This window comes from Peromyscus californicus, unplaced genomic scaffold (genome assembly GCF_007827085.1).
Source record: "Peromyscus californicus insignis strain IS unplaced genomic scaffold, ASM782708v3 Scaffold_13__1_contigs__length_99412109, whole genome shotgun sequence".
Classification (NCBI taxonomy): Eukaryota; Metazoa; Chordata; class Mammalia; order Rodentia; family Cricetidae; genus Peromyscus; species Peromyscus californicus.
Genome location: NW_026294424.1, coordinates 17,224,807 through 17,249,603, shown reverse-complemented (window position 1 = coordinate 17,249,603; position 24,797 = coordinate 17,224,807). Strand labels below are relative to the sequence as shown.

The 24,797-nt window shown below is 41.7% G+C and overlaps 1 long non-coding RNA gene across 2 annotated transcripts in view; it reads left to right on the top strand.

The window, feature by feature from the left end:
• LOC128108258 (uncharacterized) overlaps positions 1 to 17,683 on the top strand; it is a 41,928-nt gene extending 24,245 nt beyond the window's left edge. The window contains exons 2-5 of one of the 2 annotated variants that reach the window (XR_008217400.1): positions 5,436 to 5,600; positions 10,049 to 10,148; positions 14,248 to 14,357; positions 15,125 to 17,683. This is a non-coding gene — a long non-coding RNA (uncharacterized LOC128108258). Of the gene's footprint in view, positions 1 to 5,435; positions 5,601 to 10,048; positions 10,149 to 14,247; positions 14,701 to 15,124 lie in introns of both variants that reach the window. The other variant, XR_008217399.1, reaches the window with a different exon arrangement.
• Positions 17,684 to 24,797: the final 7,114 nt, after the last annotated feature.

Genomic DNA, 24,797 nt, shown 5'->3' with positions numbered 1-24,797 from the left:
ACATTTAAATGAACCCATTTCTTAATTTATTTATTGCTGCATGGTCATGGCTTTACTGGTCCTCTGGCATCTTGCTTTTATGGTGGCTGGCTCTCCTCTCCCCCCCCCCCCCACTCTGCCTCTCTTCATCTGAGTCCTCAGTTTGATTGTTCCACCTAACCTTATCCTGCCTCACCATTGGCCAAACAGCTTTATTATCAACCAATAAGAGCAACACACATTTACAGCGTAAAGAAGGATCACCCCACAGCACTTCCCCTTTTCTGTTTAATCAAAACAGAAGGTTTCAATTTTAACATAGTAAAGTTATATATAACAAAACAGTTATCAAGCAAGAATTACAGTTACAATATCTAGTCTATTTGTATTTGACAAAATCAGAGAAAACACTCTATTATCCAACTTACCTTAGTGAATCTAAAGTTTCATATATTATTTACCTTTTATCATAACTAAGGAAAACTATAACTATAACTATCTAGTCCTCAACTCCATCAAAGACCTGAGAAGGAAATAATATTACCTGGGTAAGCAGGAAGTGCAGGCAAGTGACTTCCAAAGAATGAAAACTGATAGAAACACTTGACAGCCTAGAGAGTCACCCAAAGTTTCCCTGTAACACTGGGGCATCCAACTTTGGCTCATAGGCCTAGTATATCTGACAGACTTTCCTGTGAAGTAGGGAATTTTGAAGGAGTGTCCTACCTTGTTCAGTAGTCGCCTTTCTTTATGTCCTGCTGGTCCAGTTTGGACAGTAACTGTCATCAATTGAGGCAAGGGCAGTTTCTTTGCCCACATGGCTGGTTTTTGCCATAAAGGAAACAAGCTCCATATGGAATTTCTTCCATGCCCGTCATCTTTTCTGGACTATATTGGTGCTGCCAGAAGCAGACATGTCTCGCTGTCATGAAAAATCTAAGTTATTAAAACATTTTAAATGCCATATTCTATAGGTATTTGAAGTGTTTGAAGATTACCTATATGAAATATATCTTTGTATACCTAGAAAACCTAACTAACATGACTATAAGTTTGACTATTATATATGACTATTAATCTGTATTTCTTAATTATACATTAAATTTTTAATTGAGCTGCATAAATATAATACCTTAAACAAGAGTGAAAATATACATACAGTATAACAAAATTAACTTTAAATCTTTATCAATAAATTAAAATCCATACCAATGTAAAATATGTAAGATTAACAGTTGTTTTTTAGAGTAAAGTAGATACAATAATCTACCTTTTTTTCCCCATTGCTTCTATATCATAATCCCCCTTTCTTCTTTTTTAAAGAGATTGACTATGACCAATAGCAATTTGTAACCAACTACCCTTAAATGAAAAAAAATATTTATAACCATTATTTTGGGAACGTGGGTGCAGTTTTATAAACTACTTCCTGCTGATTGGGGGTGCTGGTAATCTTTGAGAGACCCTGAGAAAATCAAGATAATTGTTAAGTCTTGACTGGAGTATTCTTTGAGGCTGGACCATCTCAGTCAGCAGTCTTGAAGCTGTTCTGGATGCTGGATCACCTGGGCCATCTGTTTTCATTGGTGTCTAGTACCCTTGTTCTGAAAATATATAAACTTTAAAAGGAAATATACATATCTATATTAACACAAATATAAACTATGTTATACACAAGCCATCCAAAGAAAATTTTTTGTTTTATGTTTGAGCAGGTAAAATATACGTTACATGTCTTGTAGTTACTTTAGGTTTATTTTCCATGTTTGTAGTCAGGATTTCAGGAGGTCTTCCTCAATCAGATCTGATTTTCCTTAACCTGGAATGAATCCATAGCCTCTTATTTCCTGTAGAAACAAAAACATAACCTCTCCCACAAAGTTACATACTGCTTGACTTAAATTTTGGAGTTAAGATATTTTTAAAATATATAGGTTAGTTTAATCTAGCAGCTTTTATAATCAAATGTCTCATAGCAGTGAAAAATTTTTAAAGAAACACAATAATAAATGTAATCCAGACTCTCTGTGTATTTTCCATTTTTCTGTGGCTTATTTCCTTTATATCACTCTACTCCCCATTTTAAGGACTTTATTTTATTATTTTAAATCTATATGTTTAATCTGTGACTGTTTTTACCCTTTCTTTTCTCTCTTCCAAGCCTATGCACATTTACAAACACACCGTGACCTGTTCAGAGACCTGTTTGTCTGAGTCTGTCCTCATTGTGTATCTCTAGTCCTTTTTGTCTGTATGAGAAAAAAACCTTAAATCTGCTGCACAGTGTGCTTATACTGTAGCTCATGTGAGGCTGTGGGAATCCACTATGCTGTACTCAAGAATGCTGGAAACAACCTAGGTGCCCATCAACCAAAGAATGGATAAAGGCAACGTGGTACATTTACACAATGGAGTATTGCTTAGCTGTTAAAAACAATGACATCATGAAATTTAAAGGCAGATGGATGGAACTAGAAAAAAAATCATCCTGAGTGAGGTAACTCAGACCCAGAAAGACAAACATGGTATGTTGCCCCGCCTGCAGGGCTTCAACGGGTTCTCGACCACCCTAAGGACGGAATGATAGGGACAGGAGATACAAGGAAATACACCAAGTCTAGATTCTGATCAAGGTGCAACTTTATTTTCCTTCAAGAGAGTTTATATAGTTCCTGCAGGGTGGGGGGAGCAAGAAGCTGTCATCTGCATAAGGTGGGGCAAGCTAACAGGATGTTTGTATAGGATGTTTACAGGGTGAAAGGGTCAAGGGCTCTGCCTCAATGTCCTGTTGCTAGGCAACCTGACTGTAAGATGATCTAGTTCCCTGTCTTATCGGGGGTCTGTATTTTTCCACTAACTAGAGATTCTATCGTTGTCCCTGACAGTATGTACTCACTCATAAGTGGATAGTAGCTGTAAAGGATAACCATGGTACAATCCACAGACCCAGAGGAAGTTAAGTAAGTAGGAGGGCTCAAGCGGGGAATGAATGGATCTCTCTGGGAAGGGGAAATAGACTAGATATCATGGGTGGAGAGGGGGTGAGGTGTCAGGGGTGCATACCACAATAGCAACAGGAGGGATCAGACTGGGGGAGAATGGAGGGTACTAGGAGAGACAACTCGAATTGGGGGGCATCTCAGGGAGAAGCTGGAAACCTAGTGCAATGAAAACTCCCAGGAATCTACAAGGGTGACTAGTGAAGACTCCTAGTAATGGGGGACATGGAGCCTGAACCAGCCATCCTCTGTAACCAGGAAAGACCTCCAGTGGAGGGACTGGGACACCAACACAGCCACAAAACCTTCAACCTACAATTGTCCTGCCTGCAAAATGTGCTGGGGTAATGGTGGAGCAGAAATTGTGGGAGTGGCCACCCAATGACTGGTCCAGCTTGAGACTCATACCATGAGAGGGAGCCCACTCCTGACACTGCCTGGAGGCCCAGGAACCAGAGGCTGGATAGCCCAGAGACCTAGGATAGACCCAAACATGACTGGCAAAAAAAAAAACCAAACAAACAAACAATAAAAAGCTCAATGAAATGATTCCTAATGATATTCTGTTATACTCATAGATTGGTGCCTACCACAGTTGTCTTCAGAGAAGCTTTACCCAGCAACTGATGGGAGGAGATGCAGAGACCCAGAGCCAAACTTTAGGTGGATCTCAGGGAATCCTACTAAAGAGAGGGAAGAAGTATTTTAGGAGCCAGAGATATCAAGGGAACCACAAGAAAACCCACAAAATCAACTAATCTTGGCTCACAGGAGCTCACAGAACTGAACTGACAACCGGGGAGCCCATGTGGTACTGATCTAGGCTCTCTGCATCTGTGTGACAGTTGTGTAGCTTAGTCTTCATGTCGGATCCTAATAGAGGGAGCGGGGGCTGCCTCTGACTCTTTTGCTGACTTTTGGAACCTTTTCCCTGCTGGTGGCCCTGCCAAGTCTTAGTACACGGGGAGGTACCTAGTCTTACTGCAACTTGATACACCATGTTGGGTTGATAGTCATGGAAAGCCTGCCCTTTTCTGAAGAGAAAGGGAAGAGGAATGGATGGGGGAGAGGTGGGGAAAGGGACTGGGAGGAGAGGAAGGAGGGGAAACTGTGGTCAGGAGGTAGTATATATATATATGTGTGTGTGTGTGTGTGTGTGTGTGTGTGTGTGTGTGTGTGTGTGTGTGTGTATGGAGAATAAATAAAATTATTTTTTAAAAAGAAAGAAATGGAATCTCTAATGCTAGTATCCACCTCCTGGGCTGTGATGATTAAAGAAATGCTTCAAAAATACTTAGCACAGCATCTATTAAGAATCCTAATTAACAGTGAGCAAAAGTTTCTAGTGTGCAAGATGATGGAATTCTCTATGATTTAGTCTGTCGCTACCCTCGACCTCATGTGAGGGAACTGTGGCTCAGAGATGCTGAATTGCCCAAGACCTGATGGCTTGTAGTGGTGGAGACAACTGAACATTCCTGACCACTTTGTTGATGCATTCCTCTAATTTGATTCTCTAAAATTGTGTGTGTAGGGGTGGGGGTTCAGGGGAAAGCTCTATGGAGTCAGTTTTCTCTCTCTGTCTTGAGCTGGGTCCCGGGATCAAGCTCAGGCTGCAGGCTTGCAGAGCAGGCTCTTCTGTCTGCTGAGCCATCTCACCAGTCCCTCCTCTTTGCTTCTCCCTCTCATGTAGCTTCTGGTGTAGCCAGGGTCTTAGCAACTATTTGTCTTACCTAATTAGAAATGCAGCTAGTTTCTGGTCGGTGGTGGTGCAAGTCTTTAATCCCAGAACTCAGGAGGCTGAGGCAGGCAATGGGTTCGAGGCCATCTTGGTCTACAGAGTGAGTTCCAGGATAGCCAGAGCTATACAAAGAAACCCTGTCCCCAAAACAAAAAAGAAAAACACAAAAAACAAAAACAAAAAGCAAACAAAAAAAAAAAAAAGAAGAAATGAAGCTGATTTGCAGGGTGTGGTGGCCTGTCACCCCACTACATGTGAGGCTGACGAAGGAGGATTGTTTGGGGTTGAGGCCAACCTGGGTTATACAGGTCCAGGACAGCTCAGGCTAAATTGCAAATACTCTGTCTCAAAACAAAACAAAAACAACAACAAAGTTGTTGACCTAGAGGTCAAGGAAAGCAGTGCTTTCTCAAAGTCAAAAAGACAAGTAGCCGGGCGGTGGTGGCGCACGCCTTTAATCCCAGCACTCGGGAGGCAGAGGCAGGCGGATCTCTGTGAGTTCGAGGCCAGCCTGGTCTCCAAAGCGAGTACCAGGAAAGGCGCAAAGCTACACAGAGAAACCCTGTCTCGAAAAACCAAAAAAAAAAAAAAAAAAAAAAGACAAGTAAATGGACTGTCCACCTGCCACGAGGAACAAAGCCCTGCCGACATCTTGATTTTAACTTACACCATGTTAGATCTCTAAAAACACATTTCTTTGTTTATTTACTTAATAGGATGTGTGTGGTACAGAGCACATCTACAGATCAGAGGACAAACTTGGGAAGTCCAGTTCTCTCCTACTACGTGGTTCTGAGGATCAAACTCAAGTTGTCAAACTTGGTAGCAATTACCTTTACTCACTGAGCCATCTTGCCTGCCCCATGTTATATGTGTGACAGGTAAAGTCATTGCAATCACAACTCTTGTGTGTGTGTGTGTGTGTGTGTGTGTGTGTGTGTGTGTGTGTGTGTGTGTGTTTTAAGTGATCAATTTGTAGTTACAAAAGTCATAGAAAACTACTATGCACACTATAACCAATATGGTAAGAATATAATTAGATGGGGTTTTTCTTCTGAAAACCGGATAAGCCATTTTAACTTCAATTTTTGCAAAATAAGCAAAGCATACTGTGACATAAAATATATCATGTAATTGTTTTAAAATTTAAAGAAGAATATAATTAGGAAAATCAAATAGACTATGGGGGTATCTTCTTTTCTCTCCCATCCTTGATATCTATATTCCAAGTACATGGAAGTCCATGTGTACGTGCTACTGCAGGATAAGGAGTGGGGAAGACATTAGGCATCACTGTCTTTAGCCATCCTTTATGCTAGCTAACAGATGTCACCCTCCCATGTCACTGAGATTGACAGGAGGAGGTGAATGGGGACTGCTACCCTTCATGCTATGACCATTCCTCAGCCTTTGCACCTAGGGAGGCTTCAGAGGAGACACACAGTAGGGTTGTTTTTCATAGGTAGCCTACATGGGTGTGCTGTCTTCTTGTGGTTCTCTGATTGCCTCTATCGTGGACACCAATCGTTACCAGGACTTGGCGCCTCCTTGTGCCCCTCCAGCTCTAGCCCTGTCTAGAAGAACGATTTTTCTCCACAGACTGACTCACCCCAAGCTGCGAGGTGAAGAAGCTGTACACTAATTTGCAGCACAGGCAATGTTCTGTCACCCACAGACTATACTTCCCTCATAGCAAGCCTGGTGCTTCACCAGCTTCCTGGGGTCACCGTGTGGCCAGGGCTTCCCACGTCTGTAAATATCAGACACTACTTCTTCTCCTCTTCCTCTTTCTTCTTCTTCTAGCTTTTAGCTATTTTATAACTCCAGTTGAGGGTTAGCAGAACAAGTAAAACAGAGAAGCCAGAACTGTAGTGAATTATCTTGCAGAGAACTTGGCTTCTGTTATCTAATGAGAGCTGAGGATTATGTTATTTTCATTATCTTTGCCACTTGACCATTAATTATTTGGTCACAAGAGTGCAGGCCTGAACCATCTGGGTTTATCCATTTGGAAACTTGTTTTCATTAAGGTAACTCAAGCTATACAACTGAGCCAGGAACATGTGGCAGCCTGGATACAGGGCATTGCAGAGTCAGTCTTCAGAGGAGCTACTGAGAGTTGCTGCAAATGTAGCTGAGACAATCTGGCTCCAAGTTTGCAGGATGGACAGTGTCTGGGGAGAACTGTCCTACATGAAGTGCCAAGATCACCGGGAAGCAGAGCCAGGCGGATCCCTGTGAGTTCGAGGCCAGCCTGGGCTACAGAGTGAGCTCCACGACAGGCACCAACCCTGTCTCGAAAAAACAAAAAACAAAAACAAAAACAAAGCAGTGCAGACGTCAGTCAGAGCTGCACACCCCTTGGATTTGGAAGAACGCTAGCACAGGAAGCACAGCATTCTGTAAAGTTAGGACCTCTCACCCATAGTCTGGACTCACATCTTTTTTTAATCAACACAATATTTTTTTATTGATTCTTTAGGAATTTTACATCATGCACCCCAATCTCACTCATTTCCCAGTCCTTCTATGTCTGCCCTCCACCCTTATAGCACACCCTCCACAACTTTGTTAGGGTTTCTATTGCTGAGAAGAGACACCATGACTATGGCAACTCTTACTTAAAAAAACAAAAAAACAAAACAAAAAAAAACCATTTAACTGGGGTGGCTTACAGTTCAGAGGTTTAGTCCATTCACATCATGGTGGGACACAATGGCACGAAGGTATACCAGTGCTGTAGGAGCAGCTGAGAATTCTGCATCTTTTATCCAAAGGCAATGGGAAGTGAACTGAGACACTGGGTGTGGCTTGAGGATATATGAGACCTCAAAGCCACAAGGACACCCTTCCTCCAACAAGGCCACATCTACTCTAACAAAGCCACACCTCCTAATAAGCTCCCTATGTGCTTACAGGGAGGGGGGCGGGGGGGGGGGGCGGGAGGCAATTACATTCAAAACAGAAACATTTGCTCCTCCATCTTTCCCACCTCTCCATCACATATTCACTTGTTGTAGTGCCCGTGGGAGCTACAGTGTGTCACACAGTAGACCCTCTAGTCCAAACAGCTTTACTTGCAAATGTTCATTGCAATGAGTTAGTGGTCTGGTTCAAGAGGCCTCTGGCCTCTGGCACACCATCATCACTGGACCCTCATTGAAACTTCTCTTGGTTATCCTGGTATTGCCTGGAGTCATGGGGATCCTGAGGCTATGGTTCTGCAGGACCAGTCCCTTCACATGCTCCAGCAGGTCATAGATGGGGTAGATGTTGGGGTGGACCAATCAAGGATGTAGGCCTGAGCAGTAGCTGAGTTGGTCAGTTTGATCCTCCACCGAGTCTGCCCTCCTCAGGTAAGGGTCAGGGCCAGCTCTCCAGTGAGCATGGTGGGGGTGGGGCCAGCTCTCCCATGCCCCCCTCCTGCTAGAAACACGGACCACGGAGGTCCTGCTATGGGGGACAAAGGGGTAGCACATACCAAGAGCTCAGCAGGAGCTGAGGATGGAGTCTATAAAATCTTTCTCAGTAGTGTTATTTGCTGTTGTTGCCTTCATTGTCACAGGCTAGAAAGTGGACCTGAACTAATTCTAAGCAAACTTACCCACAAGGGAGAGCCTCTGGGGCTGGGTATAGTGGGACATACCTGAGGTCGCAGGACTTGGAAGGATGTGTTTGTTAGGAGGATTGTGAGTTCAAGGCTAGCCTGAAGCTCATAGTGAGAACACATCTTCAAAAACAAACTAGTAAGAGTCACTGAGCTCCTCACAAGGTTATGTCATGCTCTGGTGGGCTCCAGTAGCAGAAGGCTCTGTCCTGGTCACTCCTTTTGAGTGTCAGCACTGCAGCAGGGTCCCTGGAGGCTCATTGCAATCAGCTGATTCCAGCAGTCAAGACAGGTCTCACAGCTCTGCGTGCCCACAAAGCTGGATTCAAGCATGCTGAGTCATACTGCAGGGTCTGATGGTAGAGCCCATCACCGCGGCAGGCAGCAGGACCTACAGCCATAAAGTGCAGAATATTTGCTGAAGGCCGGCCTCTTGGTGAATATTGCCTCAGTGTGTCGGGGTAAAGGGAAGGAGGGTGATGCTAATGTTTCCTAAGCACCAGCTGACAGTTTTGATTTTGTTGGACCCCACTCACAATTCTCAGAGGTGAATCTTTCCCTCACCCTGCTACCAACACCACAGCCCAATGAGTCTTTGAAATAGTTTTCTGGCTCTCAGAAAGGTGAGAGGCATCTATGAGAAAGCCTCTCTTGTGGTTCTGGTTAGGAGAATGCTCTTTCCCCACTGCACCCCAAAACATTGTAGGTGAAGTTATGGGATTGCTTGTTTCCTCCCAGGTTGAGTGAAGTGTCACAAAAGGGAGGGGTTCACAGAGTATGCCATAGATCTGTTCTCCATATGGGCGTAGGACCTGAGGATGCCATACCCCAAAGGCTTCATCAGCCATCTCTGGACAGTGCTGTAAGATCTTTGAAGAGTGAGTTAAAGTGAAGAAGTTCCTTATCATGGACATTTTAAAATTCCCTAATAACTTATTGGAAAAGAAGATTTTAGAAAACACAAAGTGAGTTTGGAAAGTCCCCAAGGTCAGCAGGCAAGTGGGTACAAAGAAAGAAGGTATGTGAACCTCAGGTCTGTCTACACTGATCCAGGTTGCTTTCTGCGTTTTATTTTTGGAGTGAATGGCTTTGGATCTATTTAAAGAATGTTAAACGAATTTCAAACGATCCAGATGGATGAATAGCCTGCTGAGATAAGTTGACATCCATCTACATTATTGATAAGGAGTCAGGAAATGCTGCTTGGGAACACTCGTTCTCATCAGAGAGACTTTTTTGAGCCTTTATTGACTGGTATTTCACAGGGTGTAACTGAAGGCTCTGTTTTGAACTTACTGTAACCCTGAGTGAATACCCACCATCGTAAGAACACAGGAAGTGAGAAGGGACACTGAAGTTACCTGGATAAGTCTCTTTTTTTGTGCAGAAACCATTGTTCTTTGTATTGATGGGATGTGTGGTGGTATTGTGTTCCCCAAAATATTGTGCACCCTAATAAACTTATCTGGGGTCAAAGAACAGAATAGCCACTAGATACAGAGGCTAGAAAATGGTGGCACTCACACCTTTAATCCTAGCATTCCAGAGGCAGAAATCCCTCTGGGTCTCTGTGAGTTCAAGGCCACATTGGTAACAGCCAGGCATGGTGACTCATGCCTTTAATCCCAAGAAGTGAGCCTTTAATCCCAGGGAGTGATGGCAGAAAGCAGAAAGGTATATAAGGCGTGAAGACCAGAAACTAGAAGCATTTGTCTTGTTAAGCTTTCAGGCTTTCGAGAAGCAGTTCAGCTGAGATTCACTCTGGATGAGGACTCAGAGGCTTCCAGTCTGAGGAAACAGGATCAGCTGAGGAATTGGCAAGGTGAGGTAGCTGTGGCTTGTTCTGCTTCTCTGATCTTCCAGCATTCACCCCAATAACTGGCCTCAGGTTTGGTTTTATTAATAAGACCTTCTAAGATTCCTGCTACAGAGATGTTTGAGATGGAGACCTCAGAAATTTTTTTCTTGTCCTACTGTTTTGTATCTTTCCTTTAACTGAGAGCAGTTAATCAACAATATCCCTCTATGAGCCCAAGACTTCCCACCTCCTCATTTCAGAGCTGTGGGGCTGTGTGGACTTTTGTGTGCTGCATGTGGAAGGTGGGAAGTGACTTTGTCACCTTTATCGTGGGCTGCTTTTTTTTCTGGGTGAGCCCCTACAGGGCTGACACAGTCATATGCTTTTGCTCCAAAGCACAGCTGCAAAATAACTATCCTGTCCAAGTGCTTCCTTTTCTAGATGTCTAAGTAGAGTGGTTGAGGAATAGCAAGTAAATAAATATTTTTAGTATTTTCATAGGACAGAAATTCCAGCAATGAACATTCTCATCAAAACTGAGTTATGCCTTTCCCACTGGAGACCCATCCAGCCCTGCTCTGAACTTGTCTGTTTCTCTCTAGAGTGTGAGGAGTGGGAGACATTTGCTTTTTCGAGCATGGTTCATGCCAGAGGTGGCCAGTGCAATAAAACTGTGCTTTGAGTCCCCTCGGTAGTTTGCTGTGGGTAGTGACGTTTCCTTAACTTCGCATCAGTTATTGCTGTGCTTGGCTGTGCAGGGCCTTTGTGCTCCGCAGGCCTCCGCTTGTTGAGGTGGCTTTCAGTGTGGCTAAGACTCTGGATAACTAGAGTATTTAAAAAGGAATTTAACATGCTTTTAATATATAGCTTTTAAATTTCTTTATGGTTTCAGGACCTTATAGTTTATCAATCTTTGAAGATGGTGGTTGGAATATTTGACAAGGGAGTTCATAGGTTTAGCACAGACTTACTTCCTCTAACTCAGAAATTTAACTTGGAGCAATCACCAGCTGAGCCGGTGGTCACTGGCTCTCTGTGGTCCATGGCCCTGAGAAAGCTCCCAGCTGACCTCTTTACCATAGGGCTTTCTTTGGGAACATGTGAGGTAAAGGGCTTGTCAGAGTCTGCAGACCGTTGACTTGTACTATTTCTTGGGGTTTTAGTCATTGGCACTGGTCTACTGCTTCTCTGTGGCACTTAGGGAGAGAATGAGAAGCAGAAGACAAGTGTGGCCTGGTGAATATTTCTAACTCCAGTTCCATCAGCTTTGATTGGCTCTTCCCTCTGCCTTTTCCACTGGAGTTGCTCCCAGAGGCTCAACCTCTCAAAATGCTGTTAAAAACTAAACTAAACTAAAAACTCTACTGTGGCTAGCAAGGGATGTCACATCTGACCAGTTGGTTCACAATATATTGTTTACCTTTGGTAGAACTCTAGGCATACCCTCCATGATGGAGTTCCTTCCACTCTGCCCCTCTCCTACCTGACAGGAGTCAGGCATCCAGGTTACTAAGGGCTCTCTAATTTAGGAGTTGAGGACTTCACTGAAATAGATCAGTTGAAAAATTGCCAATTTATACGTAATTGCCATTTTCAGTGCACATAATTCAAATTTTATTAAAGTACAGTTATGTCCATTTGTCTTTGTATAGTCTGTGGCTGCTTTTGCCCTACAACAACAGTTTTGAGTCATTTTGACAGACTGCACAACCCACAAAGCCAAAAACAGTTTTACATCTGGCCCCCCAGCAAAGGGCAAAGGTCTGCTGACTTCAAGCCTGAAGAACAGTGGGTGTGATATGCTCAGAGAAGCTCAGGTCTACGTGGTCACACTCAGCTGCTTTCACTCTGTATTGATGTTGGTCTTCCCCACCTTTCTGCCACATCTTCATCTGTCTCATAAAACTACACATATGATTTGGATTGGATATTAATGATTTTAAAATTCTGTCTTGTTAACTTTGTAAGTCAGAATAAGAGTAGAGGATGTTTTTATGACTTTAGAACTCAGATATCACCTCTAAAACTGGAATGTCAGTAGGAAACAAGGCTTCATTTGTGTTCATTTTTACTTTAGAGATATCGAGACATATGAGAAAAATTCCTACAGTGAGTGACTTGTGAAATTTGAATATGGGGGTGAAATATATAATCTTTTCAAACATTTATCTCTTATCAAATGAAAAAAATCCAGAGGCAGGTGGATCTCTGTGAGTTCAAGGCCAGCCTGGTCTAAAGATGAGTTCCAGGATAGCCAGCGCTACACAGTGAAACTCTGTCTCAAAAAAAATTACCTTAGCAATAAAAATTTGAATAGAAGTCTAATTAATTTGCATATAACTTATTCTTGTAACGTAAACCTGTAGTAAATTGTTAATGTGCTCCAGAACATTCTCAGCACTGGTTCATAAAATAAGACGGGACAGGAACTAAGTTCACTCTTTTCATTGTTACTGAGCCAGTGCTGCCGTACTTAGAACATTGCCTGGGACAGACAAGGTAGCAAATCTATTTTTTTAGAAGATTGTAATATTACACAAGTTGCCCAAGAAGCAACCATAAAAAATTCTTTAAAATTGTTATTACAATAAGTAATCTGTGTTCTGAACAAGTTATAACAGTAATGATTTTCCAAAAAAATTTTGAATCCACATTCAGACGAAGCTTAGAGGCTCTAGAAACCCATGGGAAAGTAGCCTATGACAGCTTCTCTCTGAAGATCACTTACTCTTATAGCCCCGTAGGCTGTCTGCTGTCACAGCTCTCCATACAGTCTAGCATGCATGACAATTATTTTACTAAAATACAGTCTTACTCTGCATAATGTTTAGAAATTTTTTCTGTAAAAAACAAGTTTGTCAATGCCCGAAGTCTACTTTGTTATTTTTAGTAACTGAACAGTACCCATTATGAATATACACTCATTTCTTCCTGTTACAAATATTTAGATTACAATTACATTTTAAAGTGCTTTAAATGCCAAGCAATCTTCCTGACAAATAGTTACATTGAATGATGTCAAAAGGGGAAAAGTAAAGAAAAAAGGCAAAGACGAAGCAAGCCAGTGTGTTCTGTTAAGGAACAAAGAAGCCTCCTTGCTTCTGGGAGTTTCTCGCCAGCAAACTGCAGACAACTTGGCATGGCTGATGCAATGACAGCACAATTATATGTCAGTGAGGCAAGAATGTGCAATTGCCAACAAATGCCTTTGTTACAGAGGCCCCGGCAGAGCCCCAGGTTTAGAGACGTGTCTTGGGGCTTTCTTGAGACCTGATGGATCACAGGAGCAAGCACCAACTGGGCTGCTAGCTTCCTCTCACTGCCATTACTCTGAGATACTCTGTGGCAGCCACTTGGACACCTTTTAAGTCCTCAAACTTGCAGAAAGAATTGGATGGCAAAGGCTCCAGATTTCGTAACATCAAAGATTTCCAGACAGGACTGGTGGTGGGGTTTGTGGGGTCAGGGACGTCTGCAGCCCTGCCTGTCTGATTAGAGAGGGAGCTGGATGGCTTGGAGCATGGGAGTCTTGAAGCTCTCTGTGTATAACCATGGAAGAAAAAACAGATGTGGCTTGGCAAAGACTCTAGCTCAATGCGAACCCTAACTTCTGGGTTGGTTCAGTCCCTGCCCAGTTCCTGCCAATTTACCCCTTTCCAGACAAGTATAAAAGGCAGGAAATATTCTGGTACTTGTGACATTCTAAATACTTTCAGTTTTTTAAAGCTTGGATCCCTTCACAGGAAATGCTCTAATATGGGTGTGTGTTGAGTCATTGTAGAGCAACATGTTATTAGGATAAATGCTGTAGATAGAACTCTAGAATAGCTTTATTAAAATAAACCACTGTGTCACTGGGTATGAATAAAATGCATTCTTTGCTGTGTGTCAGATGACCCACAGTATGAGCAAGCACAGTGACAAGGCTAGAAGAGGCTACAATGAGAACAGTGATAACTCTTACACAGAGCTAAGTGACAGCCTTGTTCTAAGTTCTTCATGTTACCTTATTTAAGCCTCACCAGAATCCTGCAGATTCAGCCACAAGTATTCACAGTTCACAGATAATGAAACTGTAGTACAGATAAGTCAATAAACGGACTTGGTGTCATGTACTTAATAGGTGGTAAAAGAAGTGCTTCAGACATGGACATCTATCCCAGGAGCCTCTGATGTTAGCCACAAATGAGAAACCCACAACTTCAAAGTCAATATCTGGCCAACACAGAAGCAGTGAGTACCTTCCACTCCAGGTCAAAGTTTGGAAATGACATCTTCCATCAAAAGGAGCCACACTACTCAATGAAGTGGCAATTAACGGTCTGAAGCAGCAAATGGAGAAAAGGAGCCAGGAGTGTCTATCAGGCATGGTGAGGAAGCTATCAGAGATGCTAGGGCCGTTTCAAAGGACTCCAGGACCACCTTACAGAGGCCAAAGATGTGATCATTTGACTATTAGTACAACGGTAGAATGGAACACATCAAATATGTTTAAATCTGTGAGCTCGTAGTGCTAAAAATAATAGTCATGTTCAGAGGATGATGGGTAAACAATTCATTACTCAGCTGGAAACTGGTGAGTAAATGCTACCATTTTTTGCTGCCTGCCTTGTGTGGACTGAGTCCCTAAGTAACTATTAGTACATGAGATAAGATAGAGTGGGAGTAGCTGGGCGGTGGTGGTGCATGCCTTTAGTCCCAGCACACAGGAGGCAGAGGCAGGTGGATCTCTGTGAGTTCAGGGCCAGCCTGGTCTACGAGATCCAGGACAGGCACCAAAACTACACGGAGAAACCTTGTCTCAAAAAAAAAAAAAAAAAAAAAAAAAAAGATAGAGTAGGCGTGTAGGCTAAGTATCTCTTGTCTGAAATACTCTGAGATGTTACATGAGTCAGGTGTGGAATTTTCCATTTGCATCATGTTGGTGTTCAGAAAGTTTAAGACTTTAAAGCATCCTGGATTTCTGATTAAGATGCTGAACCTGGATTGTCTTTCTACAGGCACTAAAGGACCAGTGTCTCTAGGCTTTGAGAAGAACTGATTGCTAACACAAGAACACCACAGATGACCAAGCAATCTGTGCCTCCTGATGGCCAAAAAAGAATGTACCCTCACTCATGAAGAATTGCCTAAAATAAGCAAATAACTTGAATAGCACAAAGCTTTTCATTCCAACTTCCAATGTCAGAAAATTTACAGGAACGAGGAACATCTCATACCATGCTGGTGGCATGCAAACAGCAGAGAACCAGAGAAATGCGGCAAGTGGCCTGATCTCTTCAGGAAAGAATTCCTAGCACGGGAGAAGATGTGCAGATCAAACAAGATCTTAAAGACATACTAACCAACTGCAGCATCGAGAACCAAACATGAAATTGTAAATAAAAATGGACTGCTTGAATATCAATTATGCATTTGACGATACTAAAGACTTGTTAACTTTTTGGGCCTCATAATGTGGTTATTTTAAAAATTACCTTTAAAAATGTAAGTGTGAGTGTGTGTGTGTGTGTGTGTGTGTGTGTGTGTGTGTGTGTGTGTGTGTACACTTGCAGAGGCCAGAGGTGTCAGATTCCTTGGAGCTCTAGCTACAAGTGGTTGTGAGCCACCTGACATGGGTGCTGGGAATCAAACTTGGGTCCTCTGCAAGAGCAGCGTATGTTCTTAAAATCTGAGCTGTATCTCCAGACAAAATGTTATTTTAAAAAGCTTTTCCTCTACTGATAAAATTATGTTTCCTAAGATTTGCTTTAGATAAGATGCTACATGATAGGAGGTAGGGATGGACTAGATTGATCGTGACTGACGTTGGATGACGGTGCACAGAGGTTGTCACTTCTTTTTCCCCACTGCTGTGCTAGGTTGATAATTGTCATGTACATTCTTAAATTAAATGCTGACATTTGTATTGTACAAAGTATACACTGATCCTAACCTACAAATTCATGGGTTAATTTGGTCCAAAATACTTAGAAAAAGATTGATTATACTATAATATTTTTTCTTTTCTTACTATTTTTGCATTTTTCAGCAGGGTCTTATTCTGTAGCACTGGATGGCCTGGAACTTGTTATATAGAATAGACTGGCTTCAAGCTTATAGCAATCTTTCTGCCTCTGCCTCTGCTTCCCAAGTATTGAGATCACAGACACTCGCCACCACATCCAGCCTATCGCCTTTTTATATCACCCACTGCATATAGTTATATTCTTTACAGGTATCCAGAGGCATGGAAAAGATAGCTTTGAGCAGCTATTACTAAAATAAACTATTACAATCTTGATTAAAAAATAGGAAGACAAAGCCAGAGTACTATGTCAAGAAATATCAGCAATAATTTGTAACGAGTCATTAGATATTGTTTGTATAGATTCACTTACACTAGTAAGTACAAATTGGTAAATTCTCCTTAAATATTCACCAGTGTCACAAACATCTACTGAATGCCTACTCTGTGCTAAATGTTAGGAGCCATAACAGGAGATGAGATTCAGGAAAAGATGAAAATGGGCTTTGGCTCCATGCTAAGATTAATATGTCTAGGATGGTGAGGCTGGGGGTTGTCCTTTGACAAGATATGTTGGGGAAAGAGATTAGAGGAAGGGCCTCTCACAAAAGTAAAGGACGAAGCATAAGGTGGGTGAGAGGCAGCACCTCATGCGCCTACTTGTCAGATTGGGCCCATGTTGCTGGGGACTCTCGTTTTCATGGTCAAACTTCCTGAGAAGGATTCAGAAATTCTGCTCTGGCTGCTACCTGTGTTCCAGAATGCACCCAGATGTTCCTCTGCATTATGGATTGTGTCTCAAATTGAGCATGTCAAAAACCGATCTCATTTTCTCTCCTCAAAACCTATTCCTTCTCTCACATTCCCAATGGCCACAGAAATGTCCAAGAGCCAAGTCCTCAAGGCCCTGCTGCTCTGGCCTTGGCTCAAGCCTCGTCAAGAGAGAGCAGCAGTGACATTCAGTCTGCTCCCCACCTCTAGCTTCTCGTTCCCTGTTTTCTCTCTTGCTGTCAGAGTACTGGGGCTCTAAAACTCCCCTCAGACATGTCCTCAGTGCTCATCACAAATGCCAAAGACCAGGCTTTCCTGTGAAATTCTGATTTCTTGAGTCTTGGGTGAGACCAGGGAATTTATGTTTTAAGAAGGACCCTGCGTTATTATCTTTGGGAAGTGCGAAAAGCACCGTTTTGAAATGCATCCCTGCTACATCCTTGCAGCGCCACCATGTAGCAGTGTGTTGTACAAGTCATAGAAAGGTGATGGCTGGTGAAAAGTATAGTTTACATTGCAAATCCAGGCACACATGCTTATATGTACATTAAAAGAAACACAATGTCCACAAAACATTTCTGAGCTGGGCGATGGTGGTGCACACCTTTAATCCTAGCACTCAGGAGGCAGAGGCAGGCAGATCTCTGAGTTCAAGGCCAGCCCGGTCTACAGATTGAGTTCCTGAACAGCCAGGATTACACAGAGAAGTCTTGTCTCGAAAAACTAAAATAAATAGATAGATAGATAGATAGATAGATAGATAGATAGATAGATAGATAGATAGATAGAAAAAAAAAAGACAACCCACAGGAGTTGGTTCTTTTACCACGTGTGTTCCAGGAATCAAACACTGGTCATCAAGCTTGGAGGCAGAGTGCTCTTACTTGCTGAGCCGTCTTGCCAGTCCAGAATATTTCATTCTGTATGTTTATATGGATATTTATTATTACAATATTGACCCAAATATATTATCTTCTGAAAGCTTCAGACTTTTTCATTCTGTAGTGACATACCTGCCTATATTTTGTTTACTTAGTATTTATCAAATATCTGTTATTAAATGTAGTTCCTGACAAATGTAGTGGCTCAGACCTATAATTCCAGCAACTGTGAGGCTGAGGCAAGAGAACTGTATACCCTTCCCACTGAAAAATGGCTTCTTCTGTCAAGATACTCGAATTCAACACCAACTATTATTAATCCTGTCTCCTTCCTGTGTAGTTGTGGGGTGGGATTGCTGAGATCTGTCATGAGAGCAAGAAAACGGTCACTGACCAGAGGTAACCCTGTGTTTCAACAAGTTAACACAGTCTGCTCCATCCCATCTGCTGTGACAGACTGACAGATTGAAAACAACAAGTTTACTTTAAAAAATAAATAGATAGATAGATAGATAGATAGATAGATAGATAGATAGATAGATAGATAGACAGACAACATTTCTGTTTCATTTTAGAACAATCAGAGTTGGAACTCACTGAATTGAGTTCAAGTCCCTCAGGCTGAGAACAACTGTTCTTAGGGTCAAAGTGCAAGCTTTCTTCCTGTTGTCACAGCATGGCTCTTAAACCTCTGTTGAAAATCTTCCATACTGGCTGGGGTGTAGTTCAATGGTATTTCCTAGCATGTGGAAGGTTCTAGGTTTAATTTTCATAAATGTAAATGAAACAAAACAACAAAATTCCATGAGCTGGAAAGATGTCTCAACAGTGAAGAGAACCTGAGTTCAGTCCCCAAACCCCACATCACATAGCTCACAGCTCCCTGTGACTGCAGATCCAGGAGACTCATCCCACTTCCATACTTCTCATGTGCATACACCCACACACAGATACACACACATAAACACAATTAAAAATAAAATCTTTTTAAATTCTCCATACAACTCGCTTGTAACTGTGCCTAATTCTTTGTGTGCTGTGTCCTCTGCTGCTCAGCAGCCTTTTATCTTTCCTCAAGTGTTTGCTCAGATAACACCTTCTGTCAGTTCCCTCCTAAGTGCTGAGGCCACAATGAGTGCCTTAATTTTAACTTCTCTGCAACTTGTGTACTTGAGCTAATGCTTCGTGCCTACCTCACAATCCTGCACTTATCACTCCAACTACATCATACTTGTTAAGAGCACAAAGGAAGCTCTTTCTTAGTCTTTGCATTCTTGTTCCTAGGAAGATAATGAAGGAAAAGCTTGGTAACCGCTGACTCATGGTTGGAATGAGTGAGGGATGTGAATGGGGAGTGCTACAACATGCTCAGAGTTAAGGGCAGGAGAAGACACTAGAAAATAGCTTATATTAAGATTGAGAAAAAGATCCAATAGCAATACAATAAAGCTCCGGCCTTCCCTTCCAACTAAGACAATGGTTCTGTTCCCAAATGGGGCTATTTGGCTAGATAGAGGATATGGTTATAGCTTTATTTTCAAAAGATAGCTTTCACTGTGTAGTGGGAATACTGAAGGGGGATACTGTGAATAGCAATGGAACTGAGGAAATGAGTCCTGGTGTGCTCATTCAGCATGCATATGGAGGTCAAAGGATAACTTCTGGAAGTCTATCTTCTTTTTCCACTGTGGGTTCCAGGGATCGAACTCATATTGTCAGGCTTGTGTGGCAAGTACTTTTATTTGCTGAGCCGTCTTGCATCACTTAAGAAAGAAAGAAAATCTAGAAACAATTTATGTTTCTATCAATAAAATTATTCATAGAAATTGTGGCTCACTTGACTATGATGATCTTAATAAATGGAGTTTTGATGGAAACCATTTAGTACAGGAAGTAGAAAGAGGGAAATTATCAGCATTTTAACTTCCTTGTGCTCTGGAAAATTTTCAAGCGATTGACACTTATCTTGGCAATCTTGTAATTTCCTTTTCCACTCTTCTCTCTCGTGTCTTGGCATCTCTCTCCATGGGGTCCTAAAATCCTAAAGCTAATTCAGTTATTATAGCATCCATGCTCACACACAGTTTGAATTCTTCCGTCCTAGACTTTTTGTCCATGGAGCCTCTGACAAGGCTCATGTTCGTTTCTGTTGACACCACCAAAGTCACTGTGGCTGCACGGGCTAAGAAGCACGTCTGAATGTCTGAAGCCAGTGGCTGCAGGGAGCATCCTTTTAGAGGTCAGATCACATTTGTTCTCTGTTCAGCAATAGCAAATTGCTGGCATTTTTAGTGGAAAGTGATCCCACTCCTATACTAGCAAGATCTGTAGTTAAAAATAAGAGAGCACATATGGAACACTTTAAAGTTGTTCATTAATTCTATGATGTGATGTGCGTGTGCTCGTGAGAGGACAGTCTTTCCACGGTGATTGACAGGTATCTAACTCGAGTCATCAGGCTTGGCAGCAAGCACCTCTACCCATTGAACCATCTTGACAACTCTGTTAATGTGCTATGGGTATTTTTTTTTTCTGTTTATTTTTTTCCCCAGACAGTGATAACTTGTTAGTATTTTGTATGTTGTCTATTAGAAGACTGTCCTAGCTCTGTTCATCCTGTCCTCACAGGCAAATGTTTATAATGTGGGTGAGGCACAATTGCTCTCACTTGAAAAACAGTGAAACTGAGACACAAGGAGTTAATTGTAGGGTAGTAATAGACCCAAGATGATGGCTCTGAATCCTGTCTTGCAGATCATAGGCAGGATCCCTCACCCCATGTAGCTAGTAAATTATTACTATAGCAGCCAGGCAGACTTTGAAATCATTCCAAAAACTCAGCCTGGGGTTTTGAAGCTCCATTTAAAAGAAATCAAAGCAGCTGTTTGTCCTTGAAAGGAGTGGAGAATTTTATATGCAAAGATTACTACCTCCAGACAGCAGTGTTTAACTAGGGATAATTTCACTTCCCAACCTGACATCTCAACTCTTGCTCCACGGGAATTTGGTAACATGTGGAACCAATTGTGGTTGTCAGGAAAGGTAGCAAATACTGCTGCCCTTTGCTAGGCAGTAGCCATGGGTCCTGATAAGGCTCTGACTCATGAAGGGCACAGAACTGATGTTAACTGATGTTAACTCAGTTGGGCATAGTGGTGCACTAAGTAGGTAGAAGCAGGTGAATCTCTGAGTTCAAAGTCAGCCTGGTCTACAAAGTGAATTTCAGGACAGCCAGGGCTACATAGAGATAACCTGTCTTGAAAACCAAACCAAACCAAACCAAAAGAGCCAGCCTCAGACTTCTGTCTGCCTTGAGTAATGGGGACTGACCTACTCCCCACTTGTCACATGCGTATTTCTGCCTGGGCCAGAGTCACAGTGAGAAAGCTAGGATCTGACTGTAGGTCTCCCAATTCAGTCATGTCTTTATACTACTATTTTAAAATAGGTTTAGAAACCATTAGAAATTAACTAGTTTGTGGATAGTGCAAATATAAGCGCATTTTTTTTTTTTTTTTTTGGTTTTTCGAGACAGGGTTTCTCTGTGTAGCTTTGCGCCTTTCCTGGGACTCACTTGGTAGTCCAGGCTGGCCTCGAACTCACAGAGATCCGCCTGGCTCTGCCTCCCGAGTGCTGGGATTAAAGGCGTGCGCCACCACCGCCCGGCTCATATAAGCGCATTTTAAGAGTTCATTAAATTATGTTTGGATAAAGGCGTTAAACTCAAATACACATCGCATCACATTGGGCTTGAGTTATGCAGTATATGGTGGACATATAGGTTATTTCAAATGCTGAATTAGTAATGGGTAAAGAAATTTTTAATAACTTTTATCTTAATTTCAACTATCAATATTCTCCCAAATATTATAAAATGATAATTTCATATGACCAACCTACTGCAGTGCTAAAATACAGAAAATAATAATGAAGCCTTATAAATTAGGTTAAAAATTAGAGTATTAAAAAGTATTATAAACTAAAAAAATAAGAGTCCCTGTATAAACCCCAACCCTACACTCTAGTACATCCTTCCAAAAACTGTCCAAGCACATACAACCATCTGTATTATATATGTATGTGTGCATCATGTGTGTATATATTTTACATAGTGAATCCCAGTTTCTTAAAATCTGGCCTGCTCCTCACATTAAATCATGTAACTGAATGTGGAAGTTGATAAAAATTTGGCAACTGTGAAAGGCTTCTGAAGGCACAACCAAAAATTAACCAAAGATAAAAGACATGATGGATCTGAGATGTCTCTGGCAGTAGTAACTGGGTTTGCTGCATCTCACAGCCTCACACACGACATGTGCACTTTGCTGTCATGGCATGCACCACCAATGAACTCTGCCTGAGAAGCAGCAGCTCAGCAGTGAGGCTTCTGTACTGGACTGCAGTACTCCCAGTGCTGACGAGAAGCCCTCTGTCCTCACAGAGTCAGACAGCTGAATTGTGGAAGTGAGAAACTCTTCGTATTCTCCTATTGCCATTCCTCAGCATGGAAGCATCCAATTCGTCTGTCTTTGAATTGTATTGTGTTAGAATGTTTGATTTTGAAAGCTGCTTCTTTGAGTTTCTTTTTAAAAAATTGTTCAATGAATTTTATCTTGAGATTAGGATGGAATTTCCAATTTCTGAATGGTTCTAAACAACATACTTCTGTGTATTCTTATGAAATGGCCTTCTCAGCCTTAATGACTATAAAATCAAAATATTGGTCAATGCTGACAGATGTTGAAGATGCTCTGTGTTCTGCAGTAGCAAATACTCAGCTAAAATTCAAGTCTTTATGTAAAAATAAACAAGTATGTTCACCTAGCTGGTATGTAGAATTTGATTTCATCTTTAATAAATGGTAAGATAATATGTATATGAAAGCATTAAAATAAATTTATGATTTGGTATCAGTAAATGCTCCATTTGTATACTTCCTTGATATGTCTGTATATCAAGGATATACCTGCAATGACATAAAAGTTTCTTGGATGAAAAGTGTTATGAGTGGGACACATTTAAGAAACCCCGTATGAAAAGCATGTATACTCACACATGCACGCAGGATCACATTAACACAGCTCTATAGATTACCATTTTCACTTAATTTATTTGGATATATTACATCTTTTACATGAGGAGTCATAAAGAAATATCTTTCACTCTAGATAGAGAGGCTCTGCCACCAAAGAAAGGAATCCATTCGAACCCAGCTTGGTGAACCACTGAATTTACTGGGTTATTTACAAGAGCCTGGGTGACCCAAAGGTAGCTATGTCACTGAGAGGTTCCCCAGACACTCTTTTGGACCCACTTGCTGTACAGACAATTCATGAAAAGTCACCCCACTGAAGAGTTCCCAGGCCAGCTATACTGCCAAAGAGCACCTGCCCTATTCGGTTGTTTACCTCTGTAGGAATCCTAAGAAGGCTGGTGAGCCCTGTTGGCCCCTTTCTCTCCATGAGGGAATGTGCATAGGCCCGTGTCTCCAGGGGCTGTGGCTGAGGATCATGTGCAGCCTCAAGGAAGCAGCTGCACAGCCTCGTGCAGAAGCGATTACCCCACAGGTGAATTACTTTGCGTGCTGATTTTTGAATTCCAGTAGAGCATGTTTTTAGCAGGACATTCTGACACTGTCACATTTGTAAACACAAATATGGCTTTGTTTATTTGTTGCTCAAAACCATCTTCATCAGTATACTAATAACAGCATTAAACTAATGAACGCATGGTTAATAAGAAATGGGCATTCATAAAGTACCAAAATGATTACACATAGACGGATTTTTCCTGAAGTAGAAACAAAGTGGCTTTACCGTGGAGGAGTCAGGTGGTTATTTTACCCATTGCTCAAATAAAATTCTGTCTCTTGATGCCACAGCATATGACGTTTGGAATACTAATGGTGTAATCTTGCCAAAAATGTTTGATTTGAGTCTAAAATAAGGCCCTTCTCAGTAATTTCCAGCTTTATGCTAACTGCAAAGGAAATATAAACAAACAATGCCTTGAAGGAACAGACAAATTGAAAAAACTGAGACATTCTATACAATTGTTCCTATATTTCTTTAGTAACACTAGTATTTCTTTAGTAACACTAAAAATAGAACTATTTTTTATATTTTTAATTTATCTTTTTAATTTTTTTGAGAATTTCATATCTAAGTACTGCTTTTACATCATTTCCGCACATACCTTCCCAAGAACATAACAATATGTAGTCCATGGCCCTGAATTGGATCACAGTTTCAACAAAGCTGCTGTGAAGGGCTCATGGGCAACGAGAGGGGTTTCAGTGTGTGGAGCTATATATAACACACGATCGCAGAGTTTTTATCAACTGTGAAATTCTTTTGACTAGGACTTAGGTTTTAAATATGCATATTAAGATTTAGGAGAAAATGTAATAACTGTTATTTAATTAAAATTTTCTAGTATAACACAGGGAATGTACTTCTGAAGAAGATAGCAGATTTAGGGGTCCACAAGAAGTATTTAGCTAGCTGTATGAGAGCAATTACTGTGAGCACTCTGCTCCCCTCTGGAGCCAGTGCTAACACAGAGCCTAGTATGGAGTAGGGACTCCATGTACATTTGTTGAAGTAATGAATAATGAGGATGGAAAGAAATGTGGAAATTACCCATGATTCCCACTGATATTGAGAGCCCAGCCAGTGTCAATTCATGAGGTCTCTGTACCTAAAAGCAAGTGTTTGGCACATTGCAACCATGTAATAATTAGGACTAAAAAGCCAGGAAGGCTCTTAGAGGTGGTGTGTGGCTACAGTGCTTTCCTAGCAGGAAGCATTTGCAAAGACTGGAATTAAAACCAATGTAAATGCTGGATGGGTGTGGTGGCTGATTTGTAATTCCAGCTCTCTAGAGCAAGCTGGCCAGCTAGACTAGCTTAGGGGTCCTTTAGGAGACCCTGCCTTTATGAATAAAGTACAGAGAATTCAAGGAAGATTCCAGATGTCAAATTTGTGTCTCCACATGCATGTGCACACATGTGCA